This window comes from Salvelinus fontinalis, unplaced genomic scaffold (genome assembly GCF_029448725.1).
Source record: "Salvelinus fontinalis isolate EN_2023a unplaced genomic scaffold, ASM2944872v1 scaffold_0128, whole genome shotgun sequence".
Lineage (NCBI taxonomy): Eukaryota > Metazoa > Chordata > Actinopteri > Salmoniformes > Salmonidae > Salvelinus > Salvelinus fontinalis.
This window is the reverse complement of record NW_026600337.1, coordinates 110,806-135,906: the sequence shown is the minus strand read 5'-3', so window position 1 is coordinate 135,906 and position 25,101 is coordinate 110,806. Positions and strand designations below refer to the sequence as shown.

General features: G+C 42.1%; 1 pseudogene; it reads left to right on the top strand.

Annotated features, from left to right (window-relative positions):
- The first annotated feature begins 8,773 nt into the window (after positions 1–8,773).
- On the top strand, positions 8,774–9,864 carry LOC129843396 (ER lumen protein-retaining receptor 2-like; annotated as a pseudogene).
- Positions 9,865–25,101: the final 15,237 nt, after the last annotated feature.

Here is a 25,101-nt window from a genome sequence, read left to right as displayed (position 1 = left end):
ATGCCGCCTGCACTGCTCGTCTGCTCAACGCCGCCTGCACTGCTTGCCTGCCCAGCGCCGTCTGAGCCATCCGTCTGCCCAGCGCCATCTGAGCCATCCATCTGCCCAGCGCCATCTGAGCCATCCGTCTGCCCAGCGCCATCTGAGCCATCCGTCTGCCCAGCGCCATCTGAGCCATCCGCCTGCCCAGCGCCGTCTGAGCTGCCTGCCTGCCCAGCGCCGTCTGAGCCATCCGTCTGCCCAGCGCCATCCGTCTGCCCAGCGCCATCTGAGCCATCCGTCTGCCCAGCGCCATCTGAGCCATCCGTCTGCCCAGCGCCATCTGAGCCATCCGTCTGCCCAGCGCCATCTGAGCCGCCCGTCTGCCCAGCACCATCTGAGCCGCCCATCTGCCCAGCGCCATCTGAGCCATCCGTCTGCCCAGCGCCATCTGAGCCGCCCGTCTGCCCCGAGCCATCAGGGTTTGGCAACTCTGGTCCTGGAGAGTGCAGTGTGTACATACGTTTGTTCCAACAAAGCTCTTCCACCCTGTTTCACCTAACCAGGGCCTTAATTGTATTTATTTAGCCTTTATTTAACTAGTTAAGAACAAATTCTTATTTACAATGACAGTGAGGTAGTAGGTGAACCAATGGTACCTTGTTGTCCGAATGTCTCTCCCCTTTGCTTAATTCAACATAGTTACAATAGCTACTGAAATACTGTAGCAAGCTATCCCGACTAATGTGCAATACTCTAAGATGGTTAGCGTTTTGCTTTATGTAATGTAGGTTCAAAGATTGTTGGAATGCAGCTTTTAGCACTACCAAAAGACTCATGATTCAAGCTTTAACTCGAGGACTCTGACTCGATCACTAGGGACTTGACTTGGACTCAAGGTTTAGTGACTAGACTACATCGCTGCAGGGAGGAGAGCTGTTTTGCTTATACCTAGCACTTCTAAATGTCGGTCAAACATGACATTCATGGAAAATATTGTGTATTGTGTTGACTAATTATCTGGGCTGGGGAGGACATGTTGCCACTTTGTGACAGATGTTTACACAACATTGTGGTGCCATGTAACTTTTCTAGTTCCAGAGCTGTATGGCATGTAGTAAAAGGGTATCCAAGTCCTCAGGCTGCAGTATCTGCCAGTTGTCATCCTTACCTTCAGGGACTGAGTTCATTGGTGGGCCAATAATTTACTTTCTCTACCTAAATAATGAGTCAATTGCTCAATTAGCTCAGAAGCAAGACTTTGGTTGGTATTTGTTGAAGGACTAATGTTGAAAAAAATATTTTAGATTCACTTTATCTGTACAATTGAAAAACAGGCTAAAGACTGAATGCTTGTTGATTTAGAAAGTGACATTTGCACACATTGTTTCATAACATAGTGGTGGTTTCTGATGGCTCTATGTACCCTCAGTCCAGAGGAGGTTTCAGTAAGTATGCCTATGTCATGAGGAAGCACCTGTTCCCTCAGTGTGGTGAATGACATGGCTGGTTTCCTGTCTGTTACCTCTCATTACATAAATAATATCCAGTGTGGATACACTCTACCACAAGACCAAAATGTTCCCACTATGTCTGTTATTTTAGTTTAATCATCATTCATTTGTATGTTTATCTACAGTATGTTTCTATCCATCCATACATCAACTCATATCAACATCAGTTTTATGACGAGCGATATGACACTGTAAACGATAATGGCAATTTTAGGTTCAACACATGTTTAAAGACCTAGACCTTTCATTGCTACCTCTTATCATCAAGACAACTTAGCACATTTTAGGCAAATATTTTCAGACTAGATTATGTCTAGCTCAGCTAAGAAAAGTGCCAACCTTTGTTATTTTGATATTATCTTTGTAGGTGTCTTGTCACATGATTTAACTAAAGAAAACAAAACATGTTTTTTATGTATGACTATTGCATTAGGTCTGTGTAGTGCAAAGTTGGATATCAGTATTAGATATAAGGTATCACTGCACTAAATCTGCACTAAATCTATTTAGATTGGGTTAGGTATTGTCGTATAAGCAGTCACTTGGCACGGAGTCTGCTGAGGTTTCAGTAAATATGTGCTGCCATGACCAGCATGTAGGCTGAGGTTTTTGTATTGGTGTGTATCACTGTGGCTGCCCCCATACACAATGACACACACCATTACAAAAACCTGCGTCAAATGCTCCCACAGTAATTTGACGTTTGTCGAAATTTCTATATAATGACAAATAATGCAGCTTAAAAAATGTCAATGTGACTTTTTAAGTCCAGACAATTGAATGTTTGTTCGAAGGATTAAAAAAATTATGAAAAAATAAAAATCAGGGGACCAGCTAGTTTAAGATTATGAACATAATATTTAAAAAAGAAGATATGAAAAACGTATGTGATGGTTTCAGTGCTTGTCAAAGCCTTTTAAGCGCAAATAGAGTTTCTAAAACATAAAAAATATTATCTCAAAAAACTGTGATATTCAACATAGCCCATAGTCATTATATCCAGAATTCATATAAGGCGTATTCAGAACATTCCAGTATGATCCGTCACTTAATACAGAGTCAGGAGAGGTAACCACTTGTGCTGAGGTTTTTGTACTGGTGTATATCATTGTGGCTCCCAGTGTACACAGTGATACATGCCAGTACAAAAACTCATGCCACATAGTGACACCCTCAATAAAACCATTTGTTATTTTATCTCCAACATTGACACCATAGTTTTCCCCCAATAAACTTACATTTTACAATCAACTTAGGCATAAACTGGTTTTCCACTTCATACCAACTTTATGTCCAATTCTCATCAATACATGTTTCTCCTTAATTAACAGATGATAAATATGTTGATAAAACAGTATAATTAAAGACAACTACCTTTGAATATATCAAGCATGGTGAACCAAACGTATGAGAAACACACACTACACTCTTCACCTAGTTTCTCCCCTAATACACACTCTAAGCCCAGCATCAGTGTTGGAGATGGGGAAGGGTTTTTGTCATGGGCTGTATCACTGTGGCCATTATACTTATATTATTTTTTATATTTATATTATTTTAAAAAAATGCCTTCCTCACCATCTTAAATAAGCATGCCCCATTCAAGAAATTTAGAACCAGGAACAGATATAGCCCTTAGTTCTCTGCAGACCTGACTGCCCTTAACCAACACAAAAACATCCTATGGCGTTCTGCATTAGCATCGAACAGCCCCCGTGATATGCAACTTTTCAGAGAAGTTAGAAACCAATATACACAGGCAGTTAGAAAAGCCAAGGATAGATTTTTCAAGCAGAAATTTGCTTCCTGCAACACAAACTCAAAAAAGTTCTGGGACACTGTATGGAGAATAAGAACACCTCCTCCCAGCTGCCCACTGCACTGAGGATAGGAAACTCTGTCACCACCGATAAATCCACTATAATTGAGAATTTCAATAAGCATTTTTCTACGGCTGGCCATGCTTTCCACCTGGCTACCCCTACCCCGGTCAACAGCACTGCACCCCCCACAGCAACTCGCCCAAGCCTTCCCCATTTCTCCTTCTCCCAAATCCAGTCAGCTGATATTCTGAAAGAGCTGCAAAATCTGGACCCCTACAAATCATCCGGGCTAGACAATCTGGACCCTTTCTTTCTAAAACCATCTGCCGAAATTGTTGCAACCCCTATCTAGCCTGTTCAACCTCTCTTTCGTGTCGTCTGAGATTCCCGAAGATTGGAAAGCAGCTGCGGTCATCCCCCTCTTCAAAGGGGGGGGGACACTCTTGACCCAAACCTCTACAGACCTATATCTATCCTACCCTGCTTTTCTAAGGTCTTCGAAAGCCAAGTCAACAAACAGATTACCGACCATTTCGAATCCCACCTGTCACGCCCTGACCTTAGAGTTCCTTATTATTTTCTATGTTTGGTTAGGTCAGGGTGTGACTCGGGTGGGAAAGTCTATGTTTTCTATTACTTTGTTTTTGGCCGAGTGTGGTTCCCAATCAGAGGCAGCTGTCTATCGTTGTCTCTGATTGGGGATCATATTTAAGTTGTCATTTTACATTTGAGTTTTGTGGGATCTTGTTTTCTGTATAGTTTCTTTGCCTTACAGAACTGTGCGCTTTCGTTTTCATGTTTGTTATTTTGTTTGAGTGTTTTTTGAATATTAAAATCATGAACACTTTCCACACTGCGTCTTGGTTCACTCTTCCTACCACAAACGAGAGCCGTAACAGAAGATCCCACCACCAACGGACCAAGCAGCGTGCCCCGGAGTGGAGGACATCATGGACATGGGAGGAGGTAATGGCAGGGCATGAGGGCCTGCCATTGAAACAGGCGGAAGCAGCGAGGGAGGAACGGCAACGATACCAGGAGTCACGGCAAGGACGGAAGCAAGAGAGGCAGCCTCAAAACATTTTGGGGGGGAGGCACACGGGTTGGCGAGCGGAGCGAGCGGAACGAGCGGAACTAAGGTGTGAACGAGAACCAAATCCCTGTAAATACAATGAGGAGTTGGTCACGGTTCAAGTGCCACGTTTTCCGGTTCCTGCTCTGTGCAAGCTCCCCGCACTTGCTGTGCTACAGGGGGTATTCAGCCAGGACCCGTTGTGCCAGCTCTACGCTCCAGACCTCCAGTGAGCCTCCACGGCCCAGTATTTCCTGCGCCGGCTCTACGCAATATGCCTCCAGTGCGCCTTCTTAGCCCAGTGCGTCTTGTGCCAGCTCTCCACACTCACCGAGCTAAAGTTGGTATCCAGCCAGGATGCGTTGTGGCAGCTCCACGTACCAGGCTTCCAGTACGTCTCCTCAGTCTGGTGAGACCTGTTCGGGCTCCACGTACGAAGCCTCCAGTGATGATCCATGGCACGAAGCCTCCAGTGATGATTCATGGCACGAAGCCTCCAGTGGTGATCCATGGCCCAGTGCCTGCAGTGAAGATCCATGGCACGGAGCCTCCAGCGACGGTCCCCTGTCCAGAGCCTCCAGCAACGGTCCCCAGTCCGGAGCCCCCAGCGACGGTCCACAGGCCGGAGCCTGCAGCGACGATCTACGGTCCGGAGGCCCCGGCAACGATCCCTGCACCAGAGGCGCCACCGAAGTGGGGGGAGCCTAAGCCTAAAGCGGAGCGGGGCCTGTTTCCCGCACCGGAGCCTCCCCCGAGAGTAGATGCCCACCCGGAGCCTCCCCTATAAGTTCAGGTTTGGGGCCGGAGTCCGCACCTTTGGGGGGGGGGTACTGTCACGCCCTGACCTTAGAGTTCCTTATTATTTTCTATGTTTGGTTAGGTCAGGGTGGGACTCTGGTGGGAAAGTCTATGTTTTCTATTTCTTTGTTTTTGGCCGAGTGTGGTTCCCATTCAGAGGCAGCTGTCTATCGTTGTCTCTGATTGGGGATCATATTTAAGTTGTTATTTTCCTTTTGGGTTTTGTGGGATCTTGTTTTCTGTGTAGTTTCTTAGCCTTACAGAACTGTGCGCTTTCGTTTTCACGTTTGTTATTTTGTTTGAGTGTTTTTTGAATATTAAAATCATGAACACTTTCCACGCTGCGTATTGGTCCACGCTTCCTACCACAAACGAGAGCCGTAAGACCACCGCACCTTCTCCGCTATGCAATCTGGTTTCAGAGCTGGTCATGGGTGCACCTCAGCCACGCTCAAGGTCCTAAACGATATCGTAACCGCCATCGATAAGAAACAATACTGTGCAGCCGTATTCATTGACCTGGCCAAGGCTTTCGACTCTGTCAATCAACACATCCTCATCGGCAGACTCGATAGCCTTGGTTTCTCAAATGATTGCCTCGCCTGGTTCACCAACTACTTCGCTGACAGAGTTCAGTGTGTCAAATCGGAGGGCTTGTTATCCGGGCCTCTGGCAGTCTCTATGGGGGTGCCACAGGGTTAAATTTTTGGGCAGACTCTCTTCTCTGTATACATCAATGATGTCCCTTTTGATGCTGGTGGGTCTCTGATCCACCTCTACGCAGACGACACCATTCTGTATACTTCTGGCCCTTCTTTGGACACTGTGTTAACAACCCTCCAGACGAGCTTCAATGTCATACAACTCTACTTCCGTGGCCTCCAACTGCTCTTAAATACAAGTAAAACTTAAATGCATGCTATTTAACCGATCGCTGCCTGCACCTGCCCGCCCGTCCAGCATCACTACTCTGGACGGTTCTGACTTAGAATATGTGGACAACTACAAATACCTAGGTGTCTGGTTAGACTGTAAACTCTCCTTCCAGACTCACATCAAACATGTCCAATCCAAAGTTAAATCTAGAATTGGCTTCCTATTTCGCAACAAAGCATCCTTCACTCATGCTGCCAAACATACCCTCGTAAAACTGACCATCCTACCGATCTGCGACTTCGGCGATGTCATTTACAAAATAGCCTCCAATACCCTACTCAATACATTGGAAGCAGTATATCACAGTGCCATCCGTTTTGTCACCAAAGCCCCATATACTACCCACCACTGCGACCTGTATGCTCTCGTTGGCTGACCCTCGCTTCATACTCGTCGCCAAACCCACTGGCTCCAGGTCATCTACAAGACCCTGCTAGGTAAAGTCCCCCCGTATCTCAGCTCGCTGGTCACCATAGCAGCACCCACCTGTAGCACGCGCTCCAGCAGGTATATCTCTCTGGTCACCCCTAAAACCAATTCCTCCTTTGGCCGCCTCTCCTTCCAGTTCTCTGCTGCCAATGACTGGAACGAACTACAAAAATCTCTGAAACTGGAAACACTTATCTCCCTCACTAGATTCAAGCACCAGCTGCCAGAGCAGCTCACATATTACTGCACCTGTACATAGCACATCTATAATTTAGCCCAAACAACTACCGCTTCCCCTACTGTATTTATTTATTTATTTTGCTCCTTTGCACCCCATTATTTCTATTTCTACTTTGCACCCCATTATTTCTATTTCTACTTTGCACATTCTTCCACTGCAAATCTTCCATTCCAGTGTTTTACTTGCTATATTGTATTTACTTCGCCACCATGGCCTTTTTTTGCCTTTACCTTCCTTATCTCACCTCATTTGCTCACATTGTATATAGACTTATTTTTCTACTGTATTATTGACTGTATGTTTGTTTTACTCAATGTGTAACTCTGTGTTGTTGCATGTGTCGAACTGCTTTGCTTTATCTTGGCCAGGTCGCAATTGTAAATGAGAACTTGTTCTCAACTTGCCTACCTGGTTAAATAAAGGTGGAATAAAAAAAAAAAAATACTGCACTGTTATACATCACTGTACAAAAACCCCTTTCCTGTCTAGACGGGGGAATTTACACTGTACTGAGGGTAGCTGTGTGAAACATTAGACATTGATGTATTTTCTCTCAATATCAAAAGGAACCATCTGTTGTGTTCTGTACAACATTGTTTCTCAACAATTGATTATGAACAATATGGTGTCAACATCTTTATGGATCATTCATGTAGCCTATCAACTAACCTCAGATGGAGCACTTGACATTGCTTTATATTCCTAACCTACTACTAGCTAGCTATGTAGCTGCTAGCTACAGAACAAACAAGCAACAAATGGCATTTAAGTGCTGATCAATATATAATCAATCATGAAGCAAAAGTATATGCAGATCATGTTGTGTGCACTGAAGTGTTCGCAAGCTAGGTAGCTTTAATTGGTTGAACATTAGCTACTTAACCACAGTAGCATGTCAACTTGCTAGCTGTTTATTGGATTGCTGTGATTTAATGTTAAATAGCTAGCTAAACTGATTGTTTAATCAAAGCCTTCCTTGAATATCTATATTTTGCCACCTATTTAACTGTTAGCTAGCTAACTTGCTATGCAAAACAGAATGTTAGCTACGGTATCTAACTATCTAGATACTTGTAACATAGCCAAACTGGTTGATGATTAAAGAAAGTGATGTAAGTTTGAACACTGTACCTTGTTGTCAGTTGAGGTATTTATGAATAACTATTGTTTGAACATCCTATCTATTGTCAACTTTTTTTCTGCAACAGTCTGGCATGCGAGTTCACTCAATGTAGCCCGGCATTTGATTGCTTGGTCTGGACTCTGACGTGGCGTTCTAGAAAGTCCCACAAAATGAACTGGTTAGGTGGCAAGGAATCAATGCATTCTCATTCAAAAGTAGTCGACAATGCTACATTTATGTCTCAAATTAGCTGAACACATCCTATATTCTTAACACTCACACACGTTTCTCCCATTGACCTTGCTTGCATTGGATGCATTGACATGGTGCCCCTTTGAGGCATTAGGATCTGCAAGTTTATAGCATCTTCCCATTCAGTTTATGGATGGGACAGCATGAGATGGAGACTCAGTTCTTTTTGTTATAATTACAGAAGCAAGTGCATGTTGGTCTGATCCTAATAGCTCCACCTTTCCTGAAGTGAATGCATTATCCCATGCATAAAATGCATAATGTCTTGTGAGGAGTGTGTCTTTTTCTAATACCAGTCACTGTAATATATGGACTAAATAAGATTTATTGTGCACAATTACAATTAGGCCTACATGGAGATGCATTAGTTGCAGAGTGAACACCCTGGTCTTGAGATGCTGCTGCATTTCTTGATGTAGTTTCAGCTGTTGTTGATAAGATACTATCACACTTGCAGCTCTGACTGGGCAGGGGCTTGCAAAGGAAGACTATTTCAGAAGTTGTGAAGGACTTGCCTTTCTTCCAGAACTTGTTCTTGAAGTAATGCAAAACTAGAAGAAGAATTTCTTATTTCATTCCCGGGTATTATCTGTCCTACTGTTGTAAAACTGGTTGTCCCTTCCAGGTATCTCCGGGAAGAGCCAGATCCTATTTGCTTTGGTCTTCACTACTCGCTACCTGGACCTCCTCACCTCCTTCATTTCCCTCTACAACACCACCATGAAGGTAAGAGGATGGCTGGGCCTTAATTAACCTATTCCATATGGTCAGTTGTGAGAGAGCTGGCGGATGAGATTAATGGCTAATATACAGTGTTGTGTGTTTGTCTTTCTATCAGATCCTGTGGACATTCTCCATCTACCTGGAGTCGGTGGCCATCCTGCCCCAGCTCTTCATGATCAGTAAGACGGGCGAGGCGGAGACAATCACCACCCACTGCCTATTCTTCCTGGGTCTCTATCGGGCCCTGTACCTCTTCAACTGGATCTGGCGCTTTTACTTCGAGGGTTTCTTTGACATGATCGCCATCGTGGCCGGCATGGTGCAGACCATCCTCTACTGCGACTTCTTCTACCTTTATGTCACCAAAGGTGAGTGTCCACCTAAATGCCCACCTCTGATTTATGTTCTGCCATCTGTGTATTCGCTGTTTGACCTTCTGGTACTTCATGTATGCGTAAGTAAGCATTGTTGGAGTAATTGATGGTTGAGTTTGTAGGACTACATCATATCCTAAATTAGTTATAATCTATCTAGATACAGTTTGAATGTTGTAGTGCACAGGAGTCAGCACATTGCAAGGGAAATACATAAAAAAAATATTGGGCCCTTTGACATGTATCTCTATAATCCTCAGTGCTGAAAGGAAAGAAGCTGAGCCTGCCAGCATGAGAGGTTCAGACGGAGACCCCGTGTCTCCCAGCAGACTCAGGGTGCGTGGAGATGACATCACGGGAACCCCGCTGAGCAAGCACAAGATGCCTGAGAGACAGAGCGACTCAAGGAGAAAAACACTAGTCTTCTTCATGAGTTACTTTGAACTGGTAAACAACAAACAGCTTCAGAACTGAATGAGAGGTCATCCCAGGTCTTCACACAGTCTTCAGATATCTATTTTTAGCATCTTGCCTTACCTTTTCTCATTGCTGTTCAAAATAGAAAGAAAACATGTTTTTTTTCGACATGTGAGGTGTGCTCTTAATGATGGTTCAACATGCCTTGTATCGATTAGGGTTGTCTCAATGCAAAGTACCATTCCAAACTTCTAAATGAAATGTAGTCTTTATGATTAAAATGGAAACGATGTGTCTAGGAGTGTTATGTAATGATGATTTTATGTCTTTTTTTCATACATTGTTTTTTACATGACTATTCACAACTACATTTACATATGTTTTGTACGTGGTCTTTCTTTTGGATATCCCAGTTTGCACTCTTCTCTTGAAAAATGTATCCTTCAAAGCCCACTTCCTGGTTCTTGTGTTCATATATCTGTTTGACCAATTATTGTTCTCCATTTGCCCTTTTATCATTTTTGCTCAAATTTGCTTCTCAATGCAGTTGTCAAATTTGACATAAAATTGCCAAAATGCTTTATTTTCTGAAAAGCATCAATTCTTCATCTTGGTGTCCTCCATTATGTACATACTTGCCATTCTAAGATGAAGTTCCCATCTTAACATTACATTTACATTTACATTTTAGTCATTTAGCAGACGCTCTTATCCAGAGCGACTTACAGTAGAGTGCATACATTTTATTACATTTTTTACATACTGAGACAAGGATATCCCCTACCGGCCAAACCCTCCCTAACCCGGACGACGCTATGCCAATTGTGCGTCGCCCCACCACCCACTACCTACATATCACCTTTCACATCACCAACCCAAATAAGTTTATTGCATGACTTAGGTCCATCCTCAGTTTGTTCAACATTGGATAACTGTAAGTAATTTAGGGGTCCGTATCAGTAAATGTGCTTCCTGATATGACTATTTGGTTTATGTTTTCAATGTAGTCATAGACTAAGTGTCACTGATGTAGAGAGGGAGGAGGCAGTCACAGGTTTAGAACTACTGAGTTTATTTCAGCACCATAGATCAAAGTGGGATGACACCCAAACGCTGTTGTGCTCAAAATATATCTTCATGAACAAAAAGTCACAGGACGTGCCCAAAGTGCAGAATATATCTTCATGAACAAAAAGTCACAGGACGTGCCCAAAGTGAAGAATATATCTTCATGAACAAAAAGTCACAGGACGTGCCCAAAGTGCAGAATATATCTTCATGAACAAAAAGTCACAGGACGTGCCCAAAGTGCAGAAAATATCTTCATGAACAAAAAGTCACAGGACGTGCCCAAAGTGCAGAATATATCTTCATGAACAAAAAGTCACAGGACGTGCCCAAAGTGCAGAATATATCTTCATGAACAAAAAGTCACAGGACGTGCCCAAAGTGCAGAATATATCTTCATGAACAAAAAGTCACAGGACGTGCCCAAAGTGCAGAATATATCTTCATGAACAAAAAGTCACAGGACGTGCCCAAAGTGCAGAATATATCTTCATGAACAGAAAGTCACAGGACGTGCCCAAAGTGCAGAATATATCTTCATGAACAAAAAGTCACAGGACGTGCCCAAAGTGCAGAATATATCTTCATGAACAAAAAGTCACAGGACGTGCCCAAAGTGCAGAATATATCTTCATGAACAAAAAGTCACAGGACGTGCCCAAAGTGCAGAATATATCTTCATGAACAAAAAGTCACAGGACGTGCCCAAAGTGCAGAATATATCTTCATGAACAAAAAGTCACAGGACGTGCCCAAAGTGCAGAATATATCTTCATGAACAAAAAGTCACAGGACGTGCCCAAAGTGAAGAATATATCTTCATGAACAAAAAGTCACAGGACGTGCCCAAAGTGCAGAATATATCTTCATGAACAAAAAGTCACAGGACGTGCCCAAAGTGCAGAATATATCTTCATGAACAAAAAGTCACAGGACGTGCCCAAAGTGAAGAATATATCTTCATGAACAAAAAGTCACAGGACGTGCCCAAAGTGCAGAATATATCTTCATGAACAAAAAGTCACAGGACGTGCCCAAAGTGAAGAATATATCTTCATGAACAAAAAGTCACAGGACGTGCCCAAAGTGCAGAATATATCTTCATTAACAAAAGGTCACAGGGCGAACCCAAAGTACAAAATATATCTTCATTAACAAAAAGTCACAGGGTCGAACCCACATCCCCGTATTATTACTTACCCTCTTGCTCTTTTGCACCCCAGTATCTCGACTTGCACATCATCATCTGCATATATCACTCCAGTATTAATGCTAAATTGTAATTATTTTGCCGCTATGGCCTATTTATTGCCTACCTCCCTACTCTTCTACATTTGCACACACTGTACATAGATTTTTCAATTTATTTTCTATTGTGTTATTGACTGTACGTTTGTCTATGTGTAACTCTGTTGTTGTTTGTGTCACACTGCTTTGCTTTATCTTGGCAGGTCACAGTTGTTAATGAGAACTTGTTCTCAACTGGCCTACCTGGTTAAATAAAGGTGCATTTTTTTAAAGAAAGGCTCTTGTGACACTAAGGTTAATTTGATATTGATTGAATACTGTAATCACCTTACATGGTCAGTTTTCTGCTGTTCAGCTGTTTAAATAAAGATGCAGTCATTTGTCACAGAGTGTAACGGCTCTCTTTCGGTGAGTGAGTTGACCAAGGCGCAGCGGGTGATGAATACATCATGTTTTAATGACAAGACGGAAAAACACGAAACGAAATACACTTGAATGATTTACAAAATAACAAAACGAACTAGACAGACCTAAACTATGAACTTACATGAAACGAGGAACACAATAAACAGGAGCGACCGAACGAACGAGACGAGACAGTACCGTGTGGTGCAAAATACACAGACACAGCGACAATCACCCACAAACAAACAGTGAGAACCTCCTACCTTAATATGACTCTCAAAACACCTGCCTCTAATTAAGAGCCATACCAGGCAACCCAAAACCAACATAGAAACGGAAAACATAGACTGCCCACCCAAAACTCACGCCCTGACCATCACACACATACAAAACAACAGAAAACAGGTCAGGAACGTGACACGGAGGTAAAAGACCCATTGAAATATACATGATATTCTAGAACAGGGTTGAGGAGGAATGCGTGTGAGATATGGTGTTTGGTATAGATGCATTTCAGTTAAATGTTGAGATTTGACCCATTTTCCCAGCTATGTATACCCCCATAATCTTTTAATTTGAGTCATTCCTATAGCTTCCTTTTGTTTTACGTTGCATGACACCTGTGATACCACCTCACTTCCAATAAACTTTTTATGATAAAACACAATTTTACCTTGTTACTGTGAAAAAACACCACCTATGTACAGACAGCTAGAAAAAGATTAGCCAAAACACCGTAAGTACTTAAAATTACTTGTAATCTATTGGTATATTATTAGAATCCCCATTAGCTGTTGTGAAAGCATCAGCTGCTATTCCTGGGGTCCACATTAAACATGACATAATACAAAACATTTAACAAGAACAGCCCAAGGCCTGAACTACAACTCTGGTGAAGTGTCAATCATTACAATCATTACTTTTGTAAATGTATTATAAAATGTCTTACAATACTGAGACACTGGCTTTCAAGAACAAATCAATTTAGTCGTGCAGTTGAAGTGATTTACTTCTAACATTCCATCAAAGTAACATCTCACCACTAATCTTCAGAGAAAAGGTACATTCAATTGAATACAAACATAAAAACACAGAATTTGAATTTTAGATTGACAAAAATCATCAGTCACTATCATCTCTGTTAGTGCATACTTTACATTCTGTGTTTCTGGTTCACACAAACGGACATGACCTTAGTCACAGAAACTAGCTCCCACTGTTCAAATGGACCACAGATTTTAAACGTAAAAGACTGACCTGTTATTAATTTTATGTGGATCAAAACTAGATTAACACATTTAATAAAATCTTTGGCAAATGTACAATATGGATTATAGCATACTGTACACATTGTTTACAGAATACACAGATTATTGTCAAATACAATGTAGTAGTAACATGTGTATTATTTGCACTGCTACCTGGTCATCTGTCATGTTCTAAATGGGCTTTGTTTAACAAATCATTTCTACCATTACAGGTTCTTAGTCCCCTCTCCATTGCAAATGATGAGGACAATTAAAACCAAGGTACATTCATTGCATATAACATCTGACATGCAGACTAGCAACTGATAGCAGCTTGAATTTCAACTGTGTTTATCATGTATAAAATATACATCTTTGTACTATTAAGTCCTGCTTTAAAAGTTCCAACAGTCTGAACAACCCTGAAATGATCTGGAAGGGAGTTCCATAGGTATGGTGTGAGAGAGGAAAAGGCACGGTCCCCCATTGTGAGGAGCCTGGTCCTGGGGGCATGAAGGAGTATAAGCATGGCTTGAATGTAAGGTGTGTGGAGGTTCATAGGGGGGGAGCAGGTCTGACAGGTAGGCGGGTCCCCGATGTCATTTTGGGGTTTGTAGAGGAGCAGGAGAAACAGGTGGCCAATGGAGATCAACAAGGATGGGAGTGATGTGAGCAGATTTTTTAGTTTGTGTCAGTATCCTTGTGGCACTGTTTTGGATGAGCTGCATGAATTGAATTTGCAGGCAGGCCCCCCAGTAAATGCATGTATTAGTTTTTCTGCGTCAGATGTGGTGAGAGAGGGTCTTAGTCGGGAGATGTTCTTCAGGTGAAAGAATGACATTTTACAGAAGTGACTTATGTGGGAATTGAAGGAGAGAGCAGCGTAGAATTTCACACCCAAATTAGTGATGACTGATGTGAGTGGGATGATGTGGCCATCTATGGCAGGGCGGATGCTGCAGGAGTTGGTGATCTGCTGGGGTATGCTTATCAGCATTGCTTCTGTCTTGCTGCTGTTGAGTTGGAGGAAGTTGTTCTGTATCCAAGATTTGACCTCTTCCAGACAGTTGGACAGTATTGACAATGCAGATGATGTGTCAGGATTTGTTTTTATGTTCACCTGTGTGACGTCTGCATAGCAGTGGAAATGGACACTGTGTTGTCTGTAGATCTGGTCAAGTGGGAGCATGTAGAGCAGGAAGAGGATAGGTCCTAACACCGATCCAAGTGGGACACCGCCGGTTATGGTGGACTCCTCTGAACTTGCCTCACAAAGTATGACGTACTAATTGCGGTTAGTGAGGTAGGAGGTGAACCAATGGTATGTTTGTTGTCAGAAATTCTCTCTCCTTTGCTTAATTCAACATAGTTGCAGTACAGTAGCTACTGAATTATCTCGCCATCCTGACTAATTTGCTATACCGATTTCCGTATCGTAGGTTCAAAGATTGTTGGAATGCAGCTTTTAGCACTACCAAGGGAGTTGTTACTCGACTTTGGACTCAAGGTTTAGTGACTTGACTACATCACTGCAGGGAAGATAACTGTTTTTCTTATACCTAGCCCTTCTAAATGTTGGTCAAACACAAAATGGCAAATATTGTGTTGTGTGTTGGCTAATAATGTGGGTTGAGGGAGGGGAGGACATGTTAGCACTTTGTGACAGTTGTTTTGACAACACTGCAGTGCCACATAACGTTTCTAGTTCCAGAGCTGTATGGCATGTAGTAAAATGGTATCCAACTCCTTAGGCTGCAGTATCTGCCGGTTGTCATCCTTGCCTTCAGGGACTGAGTTCAGTGGTGTGCCAGGCGTGTGGACTCACCAGCTACATAATGGCATCAATTCTCTGCAAAACAAGAATTTGGTTGTTATTTGAATGGCAGATAGCCTAGCAGTTAAGATAACTGGATCAGTAACCAAAAGGTCACTGGTTCAAATCCCCAAGAAGACTAAGTGAAAAGTCTGTCAATGTGCCCATGAGCAAGGCACTTAACCCTAATTGCTCTGGATAACGGTGCCTACTAAAAACATTTCATAGAAATATATTTAAGATTAAATTTGACAGTACAATTGAAGAACAACCCTGTGAGGCTAAAGTCTGAATGCTTGCTGACTTAGATAGTGACATTTGGACACGCTGTTTCATAACATAGTGGTTGTTTCAGAGGGCTCTATGTACCCTCAGTCCAGAAGAGGTTTCAGTCAGTATGCCTATGTTATGAGGAAGCACCTGTTCCCTCAGTGTGGTGAATGACATGGCTGGTTTCCTGTCTGTTACTGCTCATTACATAAATAATATCCAGTGTGGATACGTTCTACCACAAGGCCAAAATGTTCCCACTTTGTATGTTATTTTAGTTTAATCATCATTCATTTATATGTTAATCTATGTTTCTGTCCATCCATACATCAACATCAGTTTATGACAAATGATATGACAATGTAAATGATTATTGCAAATTTAGTTACTTGTTCAACAAATTATTAAAGACCTGCCACTGCTACCTCTTATTGTGAACATGACTGAGCAAATTTTAGGCAAATATTTTCAGATCGGCGTAGCTCAGCTAAGAAAAGTGTCGACCCATTGTTATTTTGATATTACCTTTGTAGGTGCCTTGTGACATACAGTTGAAGTCGGAAGTTTACATACACCTTAGCCAAATACATTTAAACTCAGTTTTTCACAATTCCTGACGTTTAATCCAAGTACAAATTCCCTGTTTTAGGTCAGTTAGGATCACCACTTTATTTAAAAAATGTGAAATGTCAGAATAATAGAGAGAATGATTTATTTCAGCTTTAATTTCATCACATTCCCAGTGGGTCAGAAGTTTACATACACTCAATTAGTATTTGGCAGCATTGCCTTTAAATTGTTTAACTTGGGTCAAATGTTTTGGGTAGCCTTTCACAACCTTCCCACAATAGGTTGGGTGAATTTTGGCCCATTCCTCCTGACAGGGCTGGTGTAACTGAGTCAGGTTTGTAGGTCTCCTTGCTCGCACACGCTTTTTCAGTTCTGCCCACACATTTTCTATAGGATTGAGGTCAGGGCTTTGTGATGGCCACTCCAATACCTTGACTTTGTTGTCCTTAAGCCATTTTGCAACAACTTTGGAAGTATGCTTGGGGTCATTGTCCATTTGGAAGAACCAGTTGCGACCAAGCTTTAACTTCCTGACTGATGTCTTGAGATGTTGCTTCAATATATCCACATTATTTTCCTACCTCATGATGCCATCTATTTTGTGAAGTGCACCAGTCCCTCCTGCAGCAAAGCACCCCCACAACATGATGCTGCCACCCCCGTGCTTCACGGTTGGGATGGTGTTCTTCGGCTTGCATGCCTCCCCCTTTCTCCTCCAAACATAACAATGATAATTGTGGGCAAACAGTTCTATTATTGTTTCATCAGACCAGAGGACATTTCTCCAAAAAGTATGATCTTTGTCCCCATGTGCAGTTGCAACCGTAGTCTGCTTTTTTATGGCGGTTTTGGAGCAGTGGCTTCTTCCCTGCTGAGCGACCTTTCAGGTTATGTCGATATAGGACTCGTTTTACTGTGGATATAGATACTTTTGTACCTATTTCCTCCAGCATCTTCACAAGGTCCTTTGCTGTTGTTCTGGGATTGATTTGCACTTTTCACACCAAAGTACGTTCATCTCCAGGAGACAGAACGCGTCTCCTTCCTGAGCGTACTTGCGTACTATTTTTTGTACAGATGAACATTTGGAAATTGCTCCCAAGGATGAACCAGACTTTTGGAGGTCTACAATTTTTTTTAAAAGTCTTGGCTGATTTCTTTTGATTTTCCCATGATGTCAAGTAAAGAGGCACTGAGTTTGAAGGTAGGCCTTGAAATACATCAACAGGTACACCTCCAATTGACTCAAATGATGTCAATTAGCCTATCAGAAGCTTCTAAAGCCATGACATAATTTTCTGGAATTTTCCAAGCTGTTTAAAGGCACAGTCAACTTAGTGTATGTAAACTTCTGACCCACTGGAATTGTGATATGGTGAGTTATAAGTGAAATAGTCTGTCTGTAAACAATTGTTGGAAAAGTTACTTGTGTCATGCACAAAGTAGATGTCCTAACCAACTTGCCAAAACTATAGTTTGTTAACAAGACATTTGTGGAGTGGTTGAAAAACAAGTTTTAATGACTCCAACCTAAGTGTATGTAAACTTCCGACTTCAACTGTAACTAAAGAAAACAACAAGTCTTTTTTTATGTATAACTATGGTATAAGGTCTGTGTAATGCACAGTTGGATATCAGTATTTGATATTTGTAATCAGTGCACTAAATCTGCACCAAATACATTTGTATTGGGCCAGGTTTTGTCTTATAAGCAGTCCGATAAGCAGTCACTTGGCACAGAGTCTGCTGAGGTTTCAGTAGGTATGTGCTGCCATGACCAGCACTTGGGCTGAGGTTTTTGTATTGGTGTATATCACTGTGGCTGCCCCCATACACAATGACACAAACCATTACAAAAACCTGTGTCAAATGCTCCCACAGTAATGTATTTATGTGAAAATGTTTTAATTTGCAGCAAAATTTGACGTTTGTCGAAACATCTATATGTGACAAATAGTTCTACTTTAAAATGTCAATATGATACTTTTTTAAGTCCATCCAATTCAATGTTTTTTCAAATATGATAAAAAAAATCTAGTTTAAAGTTATGAACATAATATTTAAAAAAATGCGATGTGAGAATGTTTAAGTGCAGACAGAATTCAATGGTTGTTCCAAATATGACATAAAAAGGAAAAGCATGAGACCAGCTAGTTTAAGACTATGGATTGTTTAGTCTTAAGATTAAACAGTTGTATTCAATATAGTCATTATATCCAGAATTCAAATAAGGCGTATTCAGAACATTCCAGTATGATCCGTCACTTAATACAGAGTCAGGAGAGGTAACCACTTGTGCTGAGGTTTTTGTACTGGTGTATATCATTGTGGCTCCCAGTGTACACAGTGATACATGCCAGTACAAAAACTCATGCAACATAGTGACACCCTCAAGAAAACCATTTGTTATTTTATCTCCAACATTGACATCATAGTTTTCCCCCAATAAACTTTCATTAACAATCAACTTTAAAAAATCTATCATAATAGAATTGGAAATCATGTTTATGCATAAACTGGTTTTCCACATCATACCAACTTTATGTCCAATTCTCATCAATACATGTTTCTCCTTAATTAACAGATGATAAATATGTTGATAAAACAGTATAATTAAAGATAACTACCTATGAATATATCAAGCATGGTGAACCAAACGTATGAGAAACACACACTATGCTCTTCACCTAGTTTCTCCCCTAATACACACTCTAAACCCAGTGTTAGAGATGGGGTATGGTTTTTGTCATGGGCTGTATCACTGTGGCCGTTATTATGCACTGTGATACATCCCTGTACAAAAACCCCTCTCCTGTCTAGACTGGGAATTTACAACTGTACTGAGGGCGGCTGTGTGAAACATCAGACATCGATGCCCTTTCTCTCAATATCAAAAGGAAGCATCTGTTGTGTTCTGTACAACATTGTTTCTCAACAATTGATTATGAACAGTATGGTTTCAACATCTTTATGGAGGAAACATAAAAGCGTCTCATCAATCATTGATGTAGCCTACCAACTAACCTCAGATGGATCACTTGACATTGCTATACCTGTATATCAGTAGTTGGCGATATAGAATGTTTGTAAATGATGTTACAGTAGAAGGAATACTCTTTGGACTAAGGCAGTACTTGATATGACTATAATAGGAGACTTGGTATTTGATACCTCCTGTAAATAAAGCTATATGTCTGGACAACGTGATAACCATGATTGTTACATCTTAAATGTCAGGATAGACCACCTTTAAAGAGTGCTACTGTATATTTATATGGACAGACATGTCAGAAAAGTATGAAATCAGAAACATAGGACACAATAGTAGAATAGCAACCAATAGTGGAATGGAGAAAATGAAGATGAGAATTTGACCATTCAAATTCATAGCAGTGAAATGCTCTCCCATATGGGTCCAGAGTGTAGTCAGTGTGCAGACAGTACAATCCTGTCAACCCTCATGTCCATGGAGAGGTTTTTGTATTGATGTTTATCACTGTGGCCATTCCCGTACACAGTGACTCACTCCATTACAAAAACCCATGTCACATACAGCCACAGAATCCTCTCAGTTAAACTCACTGAAACCTCCAATGTCTCCATGTGGACAATGTATTTTCCAATCCTGTCATTTACAACAACCATTGAAGCTCAATTCAAGCAAATGTTTTGATCACATGATTTACAGCGTACCGAAAATAGTTGTTCCTCAGTGTATGTCAGTATTAAAGTTTTTAATGATGAGATTTCTTTCTCTGAAGAAAGCCTGAAGAGTATGGACATTTGTTTTAGTTGATAATGTGTTTAAATGTACAAGCACGTTTAGGTTAGCTGCCTATAGACAATCAGAATGTATATGTCTGTGTTCCTTAGGTGTCAGCACTCTCACACTCTGTGCTTGGTAGAGGTGGTAGGTTTTTGTCATGGACTGTATCATTGTGACCCGCTATATGGCACAGTGGTTTAACCCTGTACAAAAACCTCCCCACCACTCTGTGCAAGGCCAAAGATGGAATAAACATGTGCAACTTTTCACAGCAACCATAACATGATCTGTTGATTTTAATGTGATGAACAGTATGTCAAATTATGTTTTACTACTTATTAATAACTATTTTATTAGTTTGGGTTTTCAGCTTTTGCTGTCAGGCATTTTCATCATAACAAGGATTAAAGATCCTTGCTGGGACAGCTTTATAGACAGTGATTAAGTACATTTTTAGTTCTTATTTAAATTAAAAAATACTTTATTTAAAACAAATACATTCTGTTGTCGGAATCCAATAGTTGGAGAAGCTGTTTAAATGTTTTATCTTGTAATTGCATATGAGATGAAGTAGGTAGCCATTTCCACCACAGTGGTTTTTGTTATGGCGTGTAACACTGTGCCCCCGTAGTTATCACGATGACACACACCCATACAAAAACCTCTCCACACACCAGAGACCAGTACATTTATCAGGTACCTTTTATATTTCCCTGGAGTCATCACACATCTCTCTGATTCAATAAATGATCTTATTTTTACCTTGGAAATTTGTCTTTAGCCAGTAGAGTTGATCTTGTCAGATTTTATAATCCAAATGTATATGAAGAAATGCCAATCCATTCTCACCGGCCGTTGTGTCTGACGGACAGTGTGCACAGATGAGCATGATGAATAATACAAATAAAATACAACTTAGAGTGAGTTATGCAGCATCTCTTTAGGTTGTAAAATAAACGTTCTTTGCACTTCAGGAATATGAATGAGAATTTGTAAGAATGTGGAGTGTTACATATTATGGTACAGTATTGGGACGTCATACTGTAGAACAGTGGTACTCTAAGAAGGGCCAGTGACCCCTAGGTGGGCCACAGAGGTATTGCGTGTGCATATGTGGCGTAGTTTTGACTGGGTGGTTTTGGTGCAACTGCCCCAGCAATTTCAGTCACAGTGCCTCTCGAGCACAATAATAAACAGCTGAGTCCTCTGATCTCAGACTCTTGGCCTCTAAGAACGGGGTGCTTGTAGAGACGTCCTCAGTCAGTGTGAACTGGCCTTTCAGGGATTCTGAGTAGACTGGAGCATCTGTTGAACCAGAGTTAACTCTCCCAATCCACTCCAGAGCTTTGCCTGGTTTCTGCCTTATCCAGTGCATGTAGTAGTCTGTCATATCAAACCCAAAGATTTTACTGGACAATTTAACAGTTTCACCTGAGAAGGTGACTGATCCATCTCATCACAGCAAACTCCTGCAAACATTACGGCAGTCAATCAATAAATTATTAATTCAACAAATGTAACTTTCCTGGTGAAAATGTACTGACTTCATACTCACCCAATATTCATGTTAGTGTAAAAAAGAACTGTCACGATCATCGTATGGTGGAAGAGAGGAGGACCAAAGCGCAGCGTGGTTAGAATACATTCTCCTATTTATTTAAGCGAAAACGAAGAACACTATACAAACTAATCAAAACAAATAAACGACGACCGTGACGCTATAGAAACAATGTGCTAACATGCAACATAGACATAGACATAGACAATAACCCACGAACTACCCAATGAATATGGCTGCCTAAATATGGTTCCCAATCAGAGACAACGATAGACAGCTGTCTCTAATTGAGAACCAATCTAGGCAACCATAGACATACATACACCTAGACTAGGGACTGCCCCATAAACATACAAAACCCCTAGACAATACAAAACACATATAGTGGGGCAAAAAAGTATTTAGTCAGCCACCAATTGTGCAAGTTCTCCCACTTAAAAAGATGAGAGAGGCCTGTAATTTTCATCATAGGTACACTTCAACTATGACAGACAAAATGAGAAAGAAAAATCCCGAAAATCACATTGTAGGATTTTTAATGAATTTATTTGCAAATTATGGTGGAAAATAAGTATTTGGTCACCTACAAACAAGCAATATTTTCTGTCTCTCACAGACCTGTAACTTCTCGTCTGCCCAGCGCCGTCTGAGATGTCCGTCTGCCCAGCGCCGCCTGCGCTGCCCGTCTGCCGCCCAGACTTTTTTTTCTCATTTTGTCTGTCATAGTTGAAGTGTACCTATGATGAAAATTACAGGCCTTTCTCATCGTTTTAAGTGGGAGAACTTGCACAATTGGTGGCTGACTAAATACTTTTTTGCCCCACTGTACATCTCCCATGTCACACCCTGACCTAACTAAAATAATAAAGAAAACAAAGATAACTAAGGCCAGTGCGTGACAGTACCCCCCCCCCCCCCCCCCCCAAAGGTGCGGACTCCGGCCGCAAAACCTGACACAGAAGGGGAGGGTCCGGGATGGCCTTCTTACGGCGGCGGCTCGGGTGCGGGACGTGGACCCCACTCCACCATAGTTAATACCCGCTTTGGTGGCGCCTCTGGAGCGAGGACCCTTACAGCGAGTCCCGGACTAAAGACCATCCTAGAGGGCGCCACTGGACGGAGGGGCAGCTCCGGACAGAGGGGCAGCTCCGGACAGAGGGGCGGCTCCGGACAGAGGGGCGGCTCCGGACTGAGGGGCAGCTCCGGACTGAGGGGCAGCTCCGGACTGGCGGGCGGCTCCGGCAGCTCCTGACTGGCGGGCGGCTGTGGCGGCTCCTGACTGGCGGGCGGCTCTGGCGGCTCCTGACTGGCGGGCGGCTCTGGCGGCTCCTGATTGGCGGGCGGCTCTGGCGGCTCCTGACTGGCGGGCGGCTCTGGCGGCTCCTGACTGGCGCGCGGCTCTGGCGGCTCCTGACTGGCGGGCGGCTCTGGCGGCTCCTGACTGGCGGGCGGCTCTGGCGGCTCCTGACTGACGGGCGGCTCTGGCGGCTCCTGACTGGCGGAGCCATTACACAATGCTACATAGGATATTTTTCCATCTTATCCATTATTTCATTCTATATTCAAAAAGAGTGATATTGAATAGCACTAGAGATCAAATCAAAGTTGCCATAACACCTGAAATGTCACACCCTGATCTGTTTCACCTGTCTTTGTGATTGTCTCCACCCCCCCCTCCAGGTGTCGCCCATCTTCCCCATTATCTCCTGTGTATTTATACCTGTGTTTTCTCACTGTCTGTGCCAGTTAGTCTTGTTTGTTCAATCCTCCCCAAACTACCCTCGGCCAAGGAGAAGTCCCAGCTTATGGTGCAGCACGTCTTCCGGATCCAACCCTTCGCTGCCTAGGATTGAACAAACAAGATGAAATGTCACAGACAGACAGAAAACACAGGTATAAATACACAGGGGATAATGGGGAAGATGGGCGACACCTGGAGGGGGGGTGGAGACAATCACAAAGACAGGTGAAACAGATCAGGGTGTGACATGAAAATCGTATATGCGACCAATAAACTTTGATTTGATCTCCAGCACTATTCAACATCATTTTCTCAGAATAACACTTACTGTATTATATGTAGCAGAGATGAGGGCCAGTCTCTTATTACGGTAAAAAATACTTCTGTCACGCCCTGGCCTTAGTATTCTTTGTTTTCTTTATGTTTTTTAGTTAGGTCAGGGTGTGACATGGGGAATGTATGTGTTTTTGTAGTGTCTAGTGTAGTTGTCTAGTTATGTCTATGGCTGCCTAGACTGGTTCTCAATTAGAGGCAGCTGTGGTTCATTTGTCTCTGATTGAGAGCCATATTTAAGGCAGTCATAGGCATTGGGGTTTTGTGGGTAATTGTCTGTGTCTATGTTGCATGTTTGCACTTAGTCTTTGATAGCTTCACGTTCGTCTGTTTGTTGTTTTGTTTCGTTGTCCTTCTTCTAATAAAGAGAAGATGTATTTTCCACACGCTGCGCCTTGGTCCTCTCTCTCTTCACTAGACGATCGTGACAACTTCCTTCATGGTGTGACTTCAGATTTCCACTAGATGATAATGTTTAGCTGGTTTACAAGAGCTGCTATTCTCAAGCTCCCTGTAGTTAGCAGAAGTAGCCTCATGCGCTGAATACAAGTGTTGCTGTGGACAGCAGCTCTGATGCCCTGGCAGCCTGCTAGTCTCCAGTAGCAATTACACACATAGAAAGTGACCTGTATTGAAGTCAGTGGTTCCCAACATTTTTTTTACGTGGTACACCTTGATGGGATATAAAATTCTGCGGCACACCTAAAACTTCCTTATTGATTTATTTAGTGGTAATAACCTCTCTCATCTGATCCATACTGCAAATAGTTTATTTTCTGTGACAAATGTTTTCTATCGATGAAATAGGGTTTGTTTGAAATATTTTTCAGTTTTTTACTCATGATGGTGAATTTGTGTGTACCCCTTTTAATAAGGGATGACAGTCACTTCAAATGGATTGTGATATGTGTATTGCTGATTTCATTTTGTGTTTTTGTTTTCGTACAAATTTCCCCAGCTTGGGATACTGGAGTGTTGAATTCTGCGAGGGATTTGGGTGCAAACTTCAAAATCTGGTAACTCTTCCGAGAGGTCGCCAGTAGAATAAGGTTAAACTACTGCAATGCTCTACTTTCCAGCTCATCGGATAAAGCACTAAATAAACTTCAGTTAGTGCTAAATACGGCTGCTAGAATCCTGACTAGAACCCCAAAATTTGATAATATTACTCCAATGCTAGCCTCCCTACACTGGCTTCCTGTTAAGACAAGGGCTGATTTCAAGGTTTTACTGCTAACCTACAAAGCATTACATGGGCTTGCTCCTACCTATCTTTCCGTTTTGGTCCTGCCGTACATACCTACACGTACGCTACGGTCACAAGACGCAGGCCTCCTATTGTCCCTAGAGTTTCTAAGCAAACAGCTGGAGGCAGGGCTTTCTCCTATAGATCTCCATTTT